The following is a 13,129-nucleotide window of genomic DNA, read 5'->3' as shown; positions in this document are numbered from 1 at the left end:
CGCCTAGATTCGCTAAATAGATGATGATGATATCCGAATATGACATCACATACACGACCCAAAAATCTGTTAAAGGAAGCGTTGTCGCGGACTTCCTAGCAGATCAATCTATCATAGTCTAGCCTTCTTTCGAACTCTACTTTCATGATGAGTCCATAATGTCTATCTCTTCAGACACATGGAAGTTAATATTTGATGGAGCCTCCTCCAAACATGGCTACGAAATTGGAATTCTCTTAATAGATCCCCAGGGAACCTACAATCCCATCTCTATTAAGTTAGAGTATTCCGTAACCAATAATGAGGCTGAGTACGAAGCATATCTCTCAGGTATCAAAACCACATACAAAAAAGGAGCAACTAAATTAGGCATAGTCGACGACTCTATTCTGGTTATATCTCAGGTTAATGGAACATGGAAAGTAAAGGAGAAAATCTTAAACCTTATCACACTTGCCTACTCCGTTTTATTGACAAGTTCGATCATGTGTCTTTTGTACACGTCCTAAGAAGCTGTTAGGAATTTTAATTATGGCCGAGCCTTTCAAGTTCTTTAATTCAAGAAACAAGTTCTTGATGTTCGGGACCAATGATGGAATTCAACACTCTAGCGCAGCGGACATAGAATTAGAGGTGAATTCGAGGTTAGGGAGAGAAGAGCCGAGGGGGAGGGGAGAAATACCACTAGTTTACACCTAGCGGTCCAAGAAGGGGAGGAGGGCCGAGAGATAACTTAAACACCAAGTTCCAAAATATCAATTCATAGCCCCAAAAAGTGGGGTGGGCATCACCATTTAAAGAGGCTGAAGTACCCAAGAGTCGGTTACAAATTTGTTATAACAACTTACAAAATAACAGAATTCAGTTTTAAAGAAATAAAAGAGAAGATAAAAGATGAATTAATAAACGGAACATAAATCTGGCCCAATTGTTCCATAGGACCGAGGAGGGTGCGCTTTCTTATTCGAGGATCGTAACATCATCTCCCCCATCAGAAGTTCGTCGACCCCGACGAAGAGAGTGTTGTCTTGTTGGCCTCCTTGCAGCTAGCATCTCTGGGCATTGAATACTTATAACTTCTGCATCCTCCCAAGTTTGGTCTTCTGTTTGGGCCCCATCCCAATTGATTAACAACTGTTTTTTCATTTTTCCTTGCACCATTATGTCTTGTTCACCAACAATTTTTCCGGTCCTGTTTGGTTGTGTGCTAAGTTGGGGAATATTTTCTACAGCAGCAGGGGTACCTTTGAATGATTTTAATTGTGAGACATGGAAGACATTATGTATTCAGTTGTCGGCCCCGAGTTCCAGCTTGTAAGCAACTTCCCCAATCCTTTCCAACACTTCAAATGGCCCAAAATACTTTGGTGAGAGCTTGTGGAATAACTTCTGGACAGAACGTTGTCTATATGGATGTAATTTCACCAATGCCCAGCTACCCACTTGCAATGTGACATCTTTCCTCTTCTTGTCCTGCTGTTGCTTCATTCGATTCTGGGCTCTTTTCAAATGGAATTTTATGAGTTGGAGTGAGGCTTCCCTGGCCGTTAGCGATACATCCACCTCTTCCACTCTCGAGTCACCTGCTACATAGGGTGTGTGGACCGGGGGAGGATATCCATATATGGCTTCAAAAGGAGTTGTTTGTATTGCTGTATGAAAATTAGTGTTATACCACCATTCAGCCAAAGGCAACCAGCGTAACCAATCTTTCGGTGTCTGGCCAGCCATGTAGCGTAGATAAGTGACCAAGCATTTGTTGACTATCTCGGTCTGGCCATCCGTCTGGGGGTGATAAGCTGAAGATAAAGCTTGTTTTACTCCTTGTATACTTAAAAATTCCTGCCAAAAGGTGCTTAAGAACACTTTGCCCCGATCACTAATGATGGTTGTTGGCATTCCGTGGAGCTTGGAAACATTGTCCACAAATAACTCAGCTACTGTCCAGGCAGAAAAGGGGTGTTGCAGACTCATAAAGTGGGCCATCTTCGATAGTCTGTCAACTACCACAAATATAACACTTTTACCTTTTGACTTAGGCAAGCTTTCAATGAAATCCATGGAGACCGTTTCCCAGAATCGATTGGGAATTGCTAAAGGCTGAAGCAGGCCCCTATATGCTGAGTTATCAGATTTATTTTTTTGGCACACTTCACAGGTCCGAACAAATTCCCTAATGTCTTTAAGCATTCCTGGCCAATAGTAAACAAGTTGCATTTTCTTCTGGGTGACCAGGGTCCCCGAATGCCCCCCTTCTGCTCCCAAGTGTATGGCTGCAATTAAGGTATTTCTGAGGTCGTTTCTTCCCCACCACCAGCCGGTCCCTTTTCCTCAATAACCCGTGGTCGTATGAGCATTCTGGGTGAGAATCAACATTAGCCAGAATTTTACAAATGACTTTGGTCAAGTTGGGATCTTCTTCATAACTTTCCTGAATCTATTTTTGAACAGCAGTATGATAGACCGAAATTCCTGCACATTGAACACCTGCTACCCGCCTAGACAAAGCATCTGCCACCAAATTTTCCTTTCCCTTTTATATTGAACAACAAAGTCATATCCCACCAATTTATAGAGCCATTTCTCTTGAGCCGGGATTTGAACTCTTTGTTCCAGCAAGTATTTAAGGGCTTCATGATCGGTTTTTACAATAAATTGCTTGTACCTAAGGTATGATCGCCACTTCTCCACCGCAAAAGTTAAGGCCATGAGTTCTTTTTCATACGTGGATGATGGTAACTTTTCTGGTTCAATACCCTTGCTTATGAATGAAATTGGTCGACCTTCTTGCATTAGAACTGCCCCTATACCAATTCCGCTTGCATCGGTCTCTACTACAAAGGGAATATCGAAATTTGGAAGCGCCAGGACCGGAGGGGAAAGCATACGCTGCTTCAACAATAGAAATGCATCTTCAGCTTCTTTATTCCATTCAAATTGACCCTTTTTCAACAGGGCCGTGAGTGGTCGTGCTATAGAGCCGTAGCCTTTTATAAATCTTCTATAGTATCCGGTCAGGCCAAGGAACCCTTTCAATTGCTTAGGAGATTCTGGAACTGGCCATGTGCTCATTGCTTCTAACTTTGCTGGATCTGTGGCTACACCATTCTCGTCAAGGATATGGCCAAGATAGGCAATTTGCTTGCACCCAAAATTACATTTCCCCTTGTTAAGGAATAATTCGTTATGTTGCAATATTGAAAGTACCTTATGTAGGTGTTGGATATGTTCCTTCCAGCTCGGGCTGTATACTAGGATATCATCAAAAAATACTAGCACAAACTTCCTTAAAAATGGTTTCAGGGTCGCGTTCATTAAGCTTTGGAAGGAGGACGGTGCATTGGTTAGGCCGAAGGGCATCACCAAAAATTCATACAGGCCTTCGTGAGTACGGAATGCTGTTTTGTGGCAGTCACCTGGGTGCATCCTTATCTGGTGGAATCCTGAGCGCAAATCGAGCTTGGAAAAAAACCTGGACCCATGCAATTCTTCCATTAACTCTTCAATGACCGGGATAGGAAACTTATCCTTAATGGTTGCTGAGTTGAGCCGCCTATAATCAATACACATTCTCCATGATAAGTCTTTCTTTCGGACCAACACCACAGGGGCGGCAAAAGAGCTGTGGCTTCTTCTTATGACTCCCCTGTCTAGCATATCGTTGACCAAATGTTCAATTTCTGTCTTCTGCAGGGCAGGATATCGGCAGGGACACATGCATACAGCTTCCGTGCCTTCCTTTAATGGGATACGGTGATCTTGTTCCCTGGCGGGTGGTAAGTTCTCAAGTTGCTGGAATATTGGGCTGAAATCATCTAGCATTTGCTGAAGGTGTTCAGGAATATCATCTGGTGGCCTTGTATGGAGCGAGAAAAATTGTGCTTCGTTTTCATTTCTTATTTGGATCATGGCAGCAACATTGCCTTTCTTTAATAGCTTCTCTAGGTGATCACCCCTCATTAAATTGATTTGTGTATGGGGTATGCCTTGCAAGACCGTGGTTATCCCTTCCCTTTTAAAAGAGAGTGTTAATTTTTCAAAGTCCCATTTTGAAGGGCCTAGAGTAATCAGCCATTCGATTCCCAGCACAATATCATACCATGTCATTGTCAATACCTTCATATTTTCTTGATAAAACTTGCCTTCCATAGACCATTTCAGATCTTGGCAGAAACTAGAGCATAAAATGTTAGAGCCGTCTGCCACTCGGACCGAGAGCACTTGGGTAGGAAGTATGTCATGGCTAATATTCTTCATTATCCTGCTATTAATGAAATTATGAGTGCTGCCTGTATCAATTAAGATCACGACCGGTAGGTTCCCAATTTTTCCAAGAATCTGGAGCGTTTGAAAGGTTTTAGAACCCGTCAATGCATGTAAGGATATGGCTAATTCTTCCACTGCGTCAGGCTGCAAAAGAGAATCATCAAGATCTACCTCCGGAGCAGGTTCTTGGTCGGGTTCTTGATTTTCTTGATTGGCCGAGACCATGAATAACTTTGATTTACACCTGTGATTTGGTTGCCATTTTTCGTCTCAAGAGTAGCATAGGCCTTTCCTTCTCTTTTCATCCATTAAGGCTGGGTCCAATTGCTTAACATGGCCCTGATTTGTACTCGAAGAAGACCCATATGACGAGCTCGGCTTGATGTATGGGGCTTGGTTCGTGCTTTGCCAACTTGGTTTGACGATGATGGATTGGGCAGTAGTGGTGGCTCGGCGCTGTACAAATTTCCATTGCTCATTAAAGACCGGTACGTTGCTTCTTGGACTTTAGCCATGGCCATGGCTTCGTTTAGAGAATCCGGGAATCGCAACCTGATACAGTTTGCAATTTCCTCCCTTAGACCGGACAAATAACAATCTATGACGTACTCCCTTGGCATGTTGTAGAGTTTTTGAGAGATCGACATATATTGCAGATTATAATCTTGAACCGACCCAACCTGTTTTAGATTCATCAACTGTCTCATTGGAGTGTCGTGTATAGAGGGTCCGAATTGGGTCATAAGATCTCTCTTGAACACGTCCCAAGATAGGGCCTCCATATGATCTCGATTCTGTAGATAAGATCCATACCACATTCTTGCTTCGCCAGAAAAGTGAATGGGTGCAATTTCTAGTTTCGTGGCATCCCTAGTTTTATCCACCCTGAAAAATTGCTCGGCAGATATTAGCCAGCCCTCGACATCCGACCCATCAAACCGAGGAAAATCGACCTTGGTTAGCCGAGTAGGAAGAGCATAGTGTTGATCGCGGTTCTGGCCAGGGTGCGGGGACCTAAATGGTGAAGGACCGTGGCAAGAATTATCATCATAGGGTCTGTAGCGGGGTTCTTGCACGTTTCCAGATGCCCCGCTTTCAAGGGCCGCCATTCTTTCTTCAGCAACATCAAATCTACGGTCTATGGCAGCTTGCATTGCTGCTGTTTGCTGGGACAAGTTTTCAATCAGGGCCTTGAGCGCATCCATTTCTGATTGCTGGCGAGTTTCTACCATGTTGAGAATCGGCCAACTCTGATACCAAGATGTTAGGAATTTTAATTATGGCCGAGCCTTTCAAGTTCTTTAATTCAAGAAACGGGTTCTTGATGTTCGGGACCGATGATGGAATTCAACACTCTAGCGCAGCGGACATAGAATTAGAGGTGAATTCGAGGTTAAGGAGATAAGAGCCGAGGGGGAGGGGAGAAATACCACTAGTTTACACCTAGCGGTCCAAGAAGGGGAGGAGGGCCGAGAGATAACTTAAACACCAAGTTCCAAAATATCAATTCATAGCCCCAAAAAGTGGGGTGGACATCACCATTTAAAGAGGCTGAAGTACCCAAGAGTCGGTTACAAATTTTTTATAACAACTTACAAAATAACAGAATTCGGTTTTAAAGAAATAAAAGAGAAGATAAAAGATGAATTAATAAACGGAACATAAATCTGGCCCAATTGTTCCATAGGACCGAGGAGGGTGCGCTTTCTTATTCGAGGATCGTAACAGAAGCCAAAATCGCTTTGTTCATACTTTGGCCACGCTTGCAGCTATGACCTAAATTCCTGTTGGAATTAAGGTGAAACCTCTAAAGATCCATCAGAAATGAAAATCTGATTTCGAAGTCGGAGTGGTAGCCTCTGTTCAAGTGCCCACCAAACCATGGTTCGATATCCTTCAAAACTACATAGTGTATGGAGAATATCCGTCCCATTTATGAGCTAAGGAACAAAGAACCCTGCGCCAGTATTTCACCAACTATGCTTGGATAGCTAACAAGCTATATAGATGATATTTTGATGGTCAAAACATGCTTTGCGTTGATGGTCTCGAGGCACGACGGATCATAGCAGAAGTACACGTAGGTGTGTGTGGTCCACACATGAATTGACTCGCCCTTGCCAAGATAATACTCCGCCTTGAATATTATTGGCAAAACATCGAACAAAATGTGAAAAGTTGTCACCAATGCCAAATATATGCTAATCTAAAGCATACTTCAGCATCTTTACTATATTGCATGACATCACCATGGCCCTTTTCGACATGGGGCATTGATGTCATAGGGAAAATCTATCCCCATGCTTCCAATAGACATGAGTTCATACTCGTAGCCATCGACTATTTCTCTAAATGCGTCGACGCATCGTCTTATCAGATCCTCATGTGTACTCAGGTAGCAAAATTCATTTGTGTTAACATCATAGCTAGGTACGGAGTACCTCATGCTATTATCTCGGATAATTGAAGACACTTCCAAGGAAAGGTTTTATCCCTTCTCAAAGAAATCAAGATTGAATATCACAAATCATCACCCTATCGACCCTAAACCAATGGCGCAGTCGAAGCGGCAAATAAGAATGTGATCAGGATCATCAAGAAGATGACCAATGCATATAAGGATTGGCATGAAAAACTGTCATTTGCCTTATGGGGATATCGTACAACTGCTCGAGCATCGACAGACGAGACTCCCTATTCTCTAGTTTACGACATGGACGTCGTACAACCCATTGAGATTGAAATCCCCACACTGATAATCCTATTGGAATCTCACGTTCTTGAAGAAGATTGGGTAAAAGCTCGATACGACCAGTTGGTGTTGATGGAAGACCATAGATTGGATGTGTTATGCAAAACCCAGACTTACCATAAACGAATGGACGATACCTTTAATAGAAAGGTCAAACCCATAAGCCTAAAAGAAGGTGACCTGGTGCTCAAAGTAACCCGTGAACTGTTAGACCCTAGGGGCAAGTTTTGACCACGATGGGAAGGTCCCTACCTCATCAAGAAAATCCTCTCTAGAGGTGTGGTTTGCCTTTCAATAGTTGAAGGCAAAGAATTTATTGCTCCTAGCAATTTAGACGCCCTAAAACGATATTATGTCTAATATCGTTTCGCGATCACGGCTCCCGATCCAGCCTTAGTAGGATTACCACAGCTCTAATCTAGCCTTAGAAGGATTACAACGGCTCTGATCTAGGTTTAGCAGGATCACGATGGCTCCTGATCCACCCTTACCAGGATTAAGTCCTCTTGGACCAACCAACCTCCAATGGTGTATGTCTATTCCATAACTCCCATCAGTTAGTCCCCAACTCATATGGAGGCGTGAAGGACGAAACAAAACAGGACATCTTCAACATCATGGGCATCAAGGAAGGCAGATTTCCCATAAGGTACTTAGGAATTCCGTTAATTGCGAAGCAGATCGAGATCTCACACTGCAAGCCGCTGATTGAAAAGGTAAAAAACACGATATCTGGCTGGGCAGCGAAAAAACTTTCTTATGCAGGGAGGATCGAACTTATCAAAACCGTGGTTATGGGCATAGTTGGCTATTGGGCGCAGCAAATGGTCATTCCGAAGAAGGTAATGAAGGAACTCGATACACTAATGAGAAACTTTATCTGGGGTAATAGTGGAAGAGGAGGAAAGAAAGTCAAATGGACCGCTCTCTGCAAACCGAAGGACGAGGGAGGCATCGACTTGAAGAACTGTATCGAGTGGAACAAGGCTCTAACCTTCAAGCATCTGTGGGCTTTGGAGCGCAATCAGGAGTCACTATGGTTCAAATGGGTGCATACGAGATTTATGAAACACGAAACTAGCATCTGGACCTGCAAAATTCACGAAGGTATGAGCTGGTCTCTAAAAAAGATTCTTAAACTAAGAAGCGATATTGTAGATCTTTATGACATCCGACTAGGGGACGGGAAAGACACTCTATTATGGCACGACCCTTGGTTTGAAAACCAGCCTATCATCGACAAGGAGCAGTTTCAAAATACTCGTATCAGAAGGGACTGCGCAACAGTGAAAATCAGAGACATCAAATACGGGAATTGGAACTTGCTCTTGAGAAGAATTCCAGAAGGAAAGAGGATACTTGATCATATAAGTAACATACAACTACACGACAGACCGGATATTCATGAATGGAAAGCTGAGGACAATGGGAAGCTGGTATTGAAGAAAATATGGGAGGTAATCCGGGAGAAAGCGCAGAAAGTAGAATGGGCTCCTCTTGTATGGTCAACGAAGATTATCCCTCGACACCAGTTCATCCTATGGCTCGCCTTCTGGGAAAGACTCAACACACGTGATCGTATCAGTAAGTATATGAGCATCCCGGACGCGAGCTGTCTTCTATGCATAGGAAATGAAGAAACCATAGATCACCTATTCGGGAGCTGTTGTATTGCTTCGGAGCTTTGGGACAGATTCTATAAAAGCCTGGAGCTGATCAGTTTCCCGAGCGAATGGAATGAAATCAAAGAAGCGGCACTACTCAAAGCCAAGGGAAATAGATTTGCAACAAGCGTGTTCAAGTGCGGCTTTGGAGCAGTGGTGTATAACATTTGGCAAGAACGGAATGCAAGGGTATATGACAGAACCCGTAGGAGCATTGACGAGTTATGGAAAGATATTGTATCGGATTGCAGCTCCCTCGCGGGAACGTGGAGAGGAATTCCAAGCACGGAGCAGAACTGGAATATCTGCAGGAACTGGAATTTACCGTTTTTTAAACTCACTAGAATTGAAAGCATTGTAAACAGATAATTCATTTACGTTTTTAGCTTTTATTCAGAATGTTACGACTTCAAAATCATTCTAGGCCTGTCTAGAATGATCTCTTAAACTCGTGGTTTTTTTTCCCGTTTTTGGGAATTTTTAATGAAATGACGCTAAGTCGTTTCCCCCCCCCCCCCAAAAAAAAGAGTGGACTAATTGACCTTTAGTCTTGTATGACTATGTCAACATTCTTAAGGATTTGTCCCTAGCCTCTAAAGGACTAATCGAACCACTATTCTTGTAGGACCATATTACAATTCCCCGAAGCTAGTCCCAACCAGGAGTGGACTAATCGAAGCTCTATCCTTGTTAGGCATTTCCCCAACAGTTAGTCCCTAATTGAGAGTGGACTAATCAACCTCTAGTATCGTATTACTATATTGGAAATCCCAACTAGTCCTCAACTTTGGATGGACTAGTCGACCACTAGTTTTGTACTACTATGTCATCATCCACAATGGGAGAACTACATGAGACCCGATTCTTCCAAAGAAAATAAAATAATATATCAAGAACAAATGGAAGATACGTAGGAAGCCTTTGTACAAGTCCGGTCTCAATGAGCTTAGTAAGCTCAAATAGCTCAGTAAGCTCAAGATGCTCAAACTCAAAATAAATGAACTATTTCTAGTTCTAATCCCACAGGGTCCTAGGAAAGTGGGAAACCTGGTTCTTTCCACCAACTGGTGATAAGGATTTTGGGAAACAAGTAAGGGCGAAAGTCAAGAGTATTTCCTTTAACCTGATAGAAAAATTAAGTAAGTTAATTTTCTCAAAACCGGCCACACATTACAAGTTTTGAATATTTATTCTAAATAATCAAAAAGGGAGAAATTGATAGAAAAATTAAGTAGATTAATTTTAAACCGGTTAGAAAATAATTGTTATAACTTATGAAAAATATATGTTAAACCGCTAAGTTATATCAAATATATTAACTGGTTTAAATATAACAAGAAGCTGTTGTAGCGTAGTGGTAAATGCCTCTGCCTGTCACACAGGTGACCAGGGATCAAATCCCACTGGCTGCAAATAATATTTAAAGTTTTGCTGTTTCAGGGAAATTGAGCAAAATCCATTCGGTTGGAAATATATATACCGTTCCGGTTGTTTGACTTCGGTTTGAAGTAAAAGCAACCGCAACCGGTTTGTCCAAGAAGCTCAGCCGGTTGGTCAACCGGAGTTCAGTCAAGGAGTCCGGAACCGGTCAGTAAAGTTCAGTCAAACCGGATTGGTCAACCGACACTTAACTGCAGCCGCTCCAATCATAAATATGTTCCGGTTATTAAATGAGTCGCTCAGTCATAAATATGTTCCGGTTGGTTAAATGCTATCAAGTTCCGGTTGATTAAATGAGTAATCCAAATCCAGAAGCAATCTCCAGGCAGCAGGTAGCTGTCAGGCATGCTTGTCCAAATCCAGAAGCAATCTCCAGGCAGCAGGTAGCTGTCAGGCATGCTTGTCCAAATCCAGAAGCAATCTCCAGGCAGCAGGTAGCTGTCAGGCGGCCGGCTAAGAGCTGCCATGTGTCCAAAATGCAAACCGGCTAAGTGCATGTCTGCCATGTGTCCAACATGCAAACCGGCTAAGTGCATGTCTGCCATGTGTCCAACATGCAAACCGGCTAAAGCGCATGTCTGCCATGTGTCCAAATTGATCTGTCCAAGAGGGAAGGCGTGCAAGTCTCTTGATCATTACCAGGAGAGAGAAAATATGACCGTTGAGTCCTCTCAGCTATAAAAGGAAGACGAGACGTCTTCATTTAATGCAGCAGCAGCAGTGATCAAGCGAAAAATATCAATCACATCTTTTTAAGAAAATCATTAAGTTAGAGAGATAAAGTCATATATTCCAAAAACCGGTTTGCCTAAAACCGGAAGCTTTTTTGTGTGTTGTTTTGTTGAGTTGTTGTATTACATCAAAGTGTGAGTTTGGTGTAACCGGCGAGTAGCGAAGTTGGGCTCGACCGGAAGTGTAATTGTAACTCTAAAGAGTTAGTGGAGATCCTTCTCATAACCTGAGAAGAAGGGGTGACGTAGGAGGGTTTGCTCCGAACATCCATAAAAAATCTTGTCTCGTGTTATTTTCTTTATTTCCAGCTTACTCACTCTAAAAACCGAACTATTACCAACCTAAACATAATCCTTAACCAAACCGGTCCATCTATCTTCTCTAGTCGATCACTTACAAATATCATCCAAAGTCTTGTGTGTTGCTTCAAGCCGAAACAAACTACTTCCGCACTTGAACTCGGTTCAAGAAGTTTGTAACGGTTTGCGTAGTGTTAAGAAAGGTTTTAGTCTCTAACCGGACTATCACCAAAGTGTTGTGTGTGTTGTAAGCGGCCACCCTTACCGAAACCGGAAAACACCCCGGTCCTCCAAGGGCGTCCCCGATCCTAACAAGTGGTATCAGAGCGAGGATCTTAACACTCAAGCAACCGAATATCATCATGTCTTTCATCAACGAGCCCCCCATGTTCTGCATCGAAGAATATGTTGATTGGAAGATACGGATGGAAGTGCATTTGGCCTCACAAGACGACGACATGTGGTATATTATTACCGATGGCCCGATAAAGATTGATAAGCCAAGATACAATTGGACGACGGAAGATAAGAAGATGAATAACTTGGATAATGTTGCCAAAAACATTTTGTTCAAGTCGTTGGACAAAAACATGTTTAGTAAGATCAAGCTGTGCTCTTCTGCTAAAGAAATTTGGGAGAAGCTGATCCAACTGTGTGAGGGTAGCGACCAAATAAAGGAGAACCGGAAAGATCATAAGGCTCTGATAGCTTATGAAATCAATAGCAAATGGGCCGATAGCGATTCGGACGACTCATCATCCAGCGACGGCGATGATAAAGTTGATGCATGCTTCATGGCAGAGAAAGAATCTGAGGTATTTGATTTCTCTTCTGAAGAATTTACTAAAGAAGACTTAGTTATTGCACTCAATGACATGGTCGATGAGTTCAAAAAATTGTCTGTTTTAATACCGACCCAAACAAAATGTGAAACCGGAAAGTCAAGTGGTACCGCTGGTGAGCCAAGCGGAACCGAGACTTACGAACCGGTTGGACTATCCTTAGAGAATGAGAAGCTCAAGGAGACAGTCCAATCGTTAACCGAAGAAAATGAGAGAATCAAATATGTCACGGCTTCTTGGAAGAGATCTAGTGAAGCGGTAAGCCAGATGTCTAATTACCAAAGACATCCCAAATGTAAATTTGGTATTGGTTATAACAAATCCGCCACTCACAATCACTCCAACGGGATGAAACTCACAAAAGACAATCTTCCTTTCATAAGATTTGTCAAGAGTTCATCAACCGACAATGAGGCACAATGTGACTCAAAACCGGAAAAAGAAATAAAATATGTAAGTCCAACTGACTCGGAAAAATGGCTTCATCCTGAGAGAAGGAAAGCCAACCGGCCAGCAGGTAAACAAACCGATACACACCCACAAAATAAGGCACTCTTAGGACAACAGAAAGATGTCAAGCCAAGCACCGGAAAAGTAATTAGAACCATAACCGGGAAAGTTATCCGACTTATTAAAGTCTGGATTCCCAAGGGACTAATAAGCCACGGACCCAAAGAAAAATGGGGACCAGATTCTTTATTGTCTATAAATGCAGGTAAATCAAGACAGAAGCTTGGAAGAGATAGCATGGCATCCGGACAGCCGGCTGCTGACGAACACATCATTTGAAGGGAACAAGCATGAAGTGGCTAACATCCTCACAAAGCCACTTCTCGAGTCTAAGTTTTCTTCCCTTAGAAATATTTTAGAATTGTTAGATTACAAAATTTGAAGAAAATTTGTTAAAAAAAAAAATTCTTTAAACGAAACCGTTTTTCCAAAAACCGGCCAAACAAATATAAGATTTTTTAAAAACCGGCCACACATTACAAGTTTTGAATATTTATTCCAAATAATCAAAAAGGGAGAAATTGATAGAAAAATTAAGTAAGTTAATTTTCTCAAAACCGGCCACACATTACAAGTTTTGAATATTTATTCTAAATAATCAAAAAGGGAGAAATTGATAGAAAA

This window comes from Impatiens glandulifera, chromosome 1, assembly GCF_907164915.1.
Source record: "Impatiens glandulifera chromosome 1, dImpGla2.1, whole genome shotgun sequence".
Taxonomy (NCBI): domain Eukaryota; kingdom Viridiplantae; phylum Streptophyta; class Magnoliopsida; order Ericales; family Balsaminaceae; genus Impatiens; species Impatiens glandulifera.
The sequence above is the reverse complement of the archived record's forward strand: the minus strand, read 5'-3'. Positions refer to the sequence as shown.